Source organism: Bidens hawaiensis, unplaced genomic scaffold (assembly GCF_021521415.1).
Source record: "Bidens hawaiensis isolate Kalapana, Puna unplaced genomic scaffold, B.hawaiensis_p1.1 tig00052544_1, whole genome shotgun sequence".
Classification (NCBI taxonomy): Eukaryota; Viridiplantae; Streptophyta; class Magnoliopsida; order Asterales; family Asteraceae; genus Bidens; species Bidens hawaiensis.
In genome coordinates this window covers 30,647-36,646 of record NW_027499458.1, presented here as the reverse complement: position 1 = coordinate 36,646, position 6,000 = coordinate 30,647, and positions in this window count along the sequence as shown.

Below are 6,000 nucleotides of genomic sequence, written 5' to 3'. Positions count from 1 at the left end.
ACCTTAGAATCAGGTCAAACTGGCAAGTCAAAGGTCCTTCTATTAATTTAACCAGTAATTTTTATATATACTAATATTTCATTGTTAATTATTTATGCTTTTTGTATTTAATTTCTTTATTAATGTAGCACAACTCCTAGAACTATTACATTCAGTTATTACACCATATTGAAAATGAAATAAACAAACTGTTGGGATCTACAAATATTGTTGAGAATGATGATATCCGTAAATATGAATGAACCCAACGACTGTGACAGATATGAACCCGACCTCGTCCTCACTATCATTGAATCTGAAGAATAATGGAAGATGATCACAGAGTTGTCCAAAATAGCATCTACACAGCCACCATTATCTCTTTGACCACCTGTCTTATATCTCTCGACGGGTGTTAACTTTATCTAAATAGCATTTACATAGAGTTTGAAATGTATGGTGGTAGTAGTGGTTGTGGTGAAATATGGTGGAGGATTTTGGGGGAAATATGGTGGATGAGTTTGGGGGAGACTGGAAATACGGTGGAGGATTAGGGGGATTGAAAAGATGATTTAAATTGAGTGGGTAGAGATGGTGAGAATATCTATAACCTCCACATAGAGTATTATACGTGGCGGTTAAGACGCTCACAATATCTATAACCGCCACATAAAATACTCTACGTGGCAGTTATGTTCCATTATTTTCCAACATGTCAATATGCTTGCAGTCTTAAAACGATGTAGTCTGTACCACATACGCGACAGTTAGTATTTTACGTGGTGTATAGGCCGCTCTCATAATTTCAGCTTCCATACTCTTTTAACATATTGACCAACCTGACCAGTACCTCCAACATACCAAAAAATCCCAAAATATGGAGAAAAATAACGATGGATTTTTCTGTTCTCAACCAGCTCTAAAATCTGCAAGAATGACGGATAACAATGGGAGGCGTGTAAGGAGGCCGTCTATGGTAGACATTTTTGACACGTCGTCAAGTACTCCTTCGGGAGGTCCAGAAGAAGATATTGTGGAAAACCCCCAACAACGAAAGAAATTTGCATTTGAAGTCGAAGAGTCTAAAAGCTTGTCTGAGGATGTCGTTGAATTTTATAACAATGGGATGCACCGTCTTGCTATACTCATTTCATCACCAAACCATTAGATCGTATTTTTAGGGTGTGTTGCAGGGGTTCGAGTCCAACGGGTCCTTGTCATCAATTGTGAGTGATTATGACGACGTTGATGATGATGATGGTATTGATGATGATGACGTTGATGATGTTGATGGTGTTGATGATGACTTGATGATGATGATGATATTAATGATGATGATGAGGAGGAGGATGATATTGATGATGATGATGATGATGGTGGTGGTGGTGGTGGTGGTGGTGGTGGTGTTAATGATGATGATAATATGATGATGACGATGTTAATGATGTTGTTGATGAGGATGATAATATGATGATGACGGTGTTGATGATTATGGTGTTGATGATGATGGTTAGCCCCCATGTATAGCGCTTAACGTGGTGTATAATGTGCTAACCACCACATTGAGATCTCTACGTGAGGTGAGGTATATAGATTACGTCGCAATCTGCAAGCCTGCATAGCCGAACCGCCACTGTAAACTCTCAACGTGGCGTTTGCCTTTTTACAGATTTTCTTTACAAAACCCGCTCCTGTCCATCATTTTTACCATTGTAATTCCTTATCATAAACCCATCCACCATGTTTCCTGTCGACAATATTTCTCTCTCGACCACCATATTATTCAAAACAACACGAACCTTTTTATCATCATTGGTCTACGTCAGAAGGGCGGTCGAAACCCGATGGATATGTTATTTTGGAGTCCGTTATTATTATGTTGGCTGTGTAGATACTATTTTGGAGTGACATGCTAGGGGTGGGGTGTTGTGGCCCGGTGGAACTCTTAATTAGTCCAGCCTTGTAAATCCCAACAGTGCCGATTACAGGTTAAAATGCTCACTTTTCTCAGTACCCAACTATTCCAAACAAAAGAATAGCTAGGAACCGACCCAACCTCTTGGTCCATATCACCTTCAAACTTTTTTCCGAAAACACCCCATCGTCATTCAACATTCACCGCACCTGATCTTTACCAGATACCAGGCTCACATGTTAGCATGACATGAGCAGAATTCTTAGCTCCTGCACCTTGGCTGCTGAAACAAGAGACCTGGCCCAATCCGAGATCCCACATTTCTCCTTCGTATGTTTGCAGCCTATCCCATACACAATCCCAGATCCCACACACTTCTTCGTACACTCGAGCTGGAAAAGATGGGGGAACTGAAGGTAAAAAGGTTCATCGCCGTTCCAGCAATTCGAGATCGCGGTAATACTAGCCCTGGGTCCACAACCGAAAGGCTTGCTGGCATAGCCTTCCATGTTAAAATATGACTCAAACTCATGCTTTGGCACGTGATTCACTTAACTCATGCAGTTGATTATTTTCCTTTATTTTAGCAATTCAAGTTTTGAATAAATGCCGTTGGCATATCTGTTATTTGTTTACCGAGTCTAAAGGGTTTAGTCATTTCTCCATTACTCATTGTTATGTTTATCTATTTAAGATGCACTATGTGCACTAGTGATGTACACCTTCTGAAATTCAATAATCAAATACTTGAATCACTGCTGCTATTTGCTTTGTTTCTATTACTTAGATTGCTCATAATACCAACAGATTTGGTATCAGAGCAAGGTTAAGTGCCCAATTTCTGAAGTTTGTCACAATTCATCAAAACACTAATCTCATGGCCAATCATTCAAACCCTACTACTCCAATTCCAGTGTTCAAAGGTGAAGGCTACAAACACTGGAGTATTCGAATCAAAAATATTCTGCGGTCTAAAGATCTATGGAATCTGGTGGATTCAGGGATCGATGAATCCAATAAAGATAATATCAAATCTGCAACAAAGAAAGATGCTTATGCAATGGCTATCATACAATAGGCTGTTCATGAGCAGCTTTTCTCTCGTATTGAAGCAGCCACCTCTGCTAAAGAAACATGGGAAAAACTCAAGATGGAGTTCCAAGGCGATGCCCAGGTATAAGAAATTAAGCTTCAAGGCCTTCACATAGATTTTGAAAATCTATACATGAAAGAAGATGAACTAATTGGTGATTACTTCTCACGTGTCATGTCCATTGTGAGTCAAAAGAGGGCATTTGGAGAGAAAGTTGCAGATCAAACCATTGTTGAAAAGGTACTACGTAGTCTTACCCCCAAGTTTGATTATTTTGTACCCTCTATTGAAGTATCACATGATCTTGCAACCCCCACTCCTGTTAAGCTAATGGGATCCTTACAATCTCATGAAGAAAGAATACTTAGAAGGCAATATGTACCTGAAAAACAAACAAAGATAGATGAACAAGCTCCGCAAGTGATGCTTGATAGACCTCAAATTGGGGTTGGGTCACAGTTTGTTGGTGGATCCAGAGGCAGAGGTCGAAGCCCATCTCGAGGAAGAGGATGTGGTAGAAGTTTTGATAGAAACAAGGTACCACAATGTACAATATGTAACAAGCTTGGGCACTTCAAAAGAGACTGCTGGTACAATGATGAGCATCATGCAAATATGGCAGCTGACAATGAAGATAGCTTCAAAGATATGAACAAAGAAGAGGCACGACTCTTTATGGCACTTGTTCCCGAACCACAATACTCGTTCATGATCAATTCATCACAATTTGGTAATAAAGCATGTATATGGTTCTTAGATTCTGGTTGCTCTAACCATATGACAGGGTTAAAAGAAAGCTTTGCACAACTTGATGAAACATTTAAACTGTTATGCATCTTGGAGATAAAAAAGAGATTAAAGTTGAAGGAAAGGGAACTGTGAGAATTGATCTAGATGGTGGAAGTTATAAACTATTGGATGATGTATACTTTGCTCCCAAACTTGAGTATAATCTACTTAGTGTTGGGCAATTGATGAGAAAAGGTTATTCCCTATTGTTTGATGATGACAAGTGCATTATCAGATGCAAATCATCAAATCTGATCCTCATGACGGTGAAGATTGTCGACAATAATATGTTTCCTGTTGATGTTTCAAAGCCAGAACCTACTGCAGCTGATAACATGTCAATCAAGACTACTAAGCTATGGCATTTAAGGTATGGTCATTACAACACCTTTGGTTTAAAACTCTTGCATGACAAAGGTATGGTGCTTGGACTTCCAAGCATCAAACCTTTTGATACTTGTGATGGTTGTGTTGTTGGGAAGCAGTCACGAGAACCTTTTTCTTCCAAATCATGGAGGCCCACAAAGAAGTTGGAATTAATCCACACTGACTTGTGTGGCCCCATGCAAGTGCCAAGCTTGGGTGGTAATTTATATTAATCGCTATTTATTGATGACCTTACACGAATGTGTTGGGTCTATTTTGTGGCTGAAGGAGTGGATACAGCTGTGTACTAAATAAACATAGCTCCAACTAAAGCTCTTGCAGATCGAACTCCATGGGGTGCATTGTTCAAATCTAAGCCTTCGGTCCACCATTTGAGAGTCTTTGGGTGTTGTGCTTATGCCTTAATTCCTGCTCAAAATAGAAGAAAGTTGGATGGCAAATCTCAAAAATGCATATTCATTGGATACTCATCACAATCCAATGGGTATAGGCTATACAATCCCACTACAAAAACCTTTTTGACAAGTAGAGACGTCATCTTTCAAGAAGACTTAAAATGGTAGTTCAATACACCATCAGAAAGTAAGACCTATGAAACAAAATACCTTGACCCGTTTCCTATAGATACTGAAACTGATGCCACCAACACAACCTCTAGTACACAACCAACTCCTACTCATACCTCACAATCAACTCCTACCCAAACCAACATTCAAACACCCTCAAACCGCACAATAAACTCACATAACTCCTATAACTCACCATTGCCTAATCAACAATCCACACAAATTGTTACACCCTCAAGCTCTAGCCAAGCTTCACATACCCATACTCCTTCACCTCCACCTAAACTCAAAGACTTAGATGAAGTATATGTTCATGCAAAGAAAATAGACGAACCTCCGGTGTATGATGACTTTACTAGCAGTCAGTTTGCCCTCACTATATCAGATCCATAAAACATTAATGAAGCTTCAGCAAAGAGAGAATGGCAGACGGATATGGAAGAAGAAATAAGCGCCATAGAAAGGAACAACACGTGGGAATTGGTGAGTCTTCCTCAAGGAAAGAATCTTGTAGGTCTCAAGTGGTTGTACAAAACAAATTTGGGACCAAGTGGTGAAATAGTAAAGCACAAGGCAAGACTAGTTGCGAAAGGATACTCACAAAAACATGGAATTGATTATCAAGAAACCTTTGCTCTTGTGGCTAGGTTTGAAACAATACGTGTGGTCCTATCTGTTGCGGCTCACCTAGGTTGGCCAATACATCAACTAGATGTTAAGTCCACATTCCTTAATGGAGACTTAACTAAGGAGATAAATGTCCAGCAACCTGAAGATTTTGTGGTGAATGGAGAAGAAAACAAGGTGTACAAATTAAGGAAGGCTCTCTGTGGTTTGAAGCAAGCCCTAAGAGCTTGGTACTCCAAGACTGATGGGTACTTTATGAAGAATGGGTACTACAGGAGTCATAATGAGCCTACATTATATATCAAGAATATTGGTAATGAATTAATGTATGTGTGTCTTTATGTTGATCATATCATTTGTACTAGCCATAGTACAGATCTTGTTGACACATTCAAGCATGGCATGAAAGAGAAGTTTGAAATGACCGATTTAGGTCTTCTAAAGTACTTCTTGGGGCTAGAAGTAAAACAGACTAAATGGGGAGTGTTTGTATCATAAGAAAAGTATGCAAAACATTTACTCGATAAATTTGGGATTCAAGAGTGTAAAGAAGAAGAAACTCACATGAATTCAAGTGAAAAGCTAATGTTAGATGATAGTGCAGACAAAGCTAATGAAGTTGTGTTTAGGAGTTTGGTGGGGGG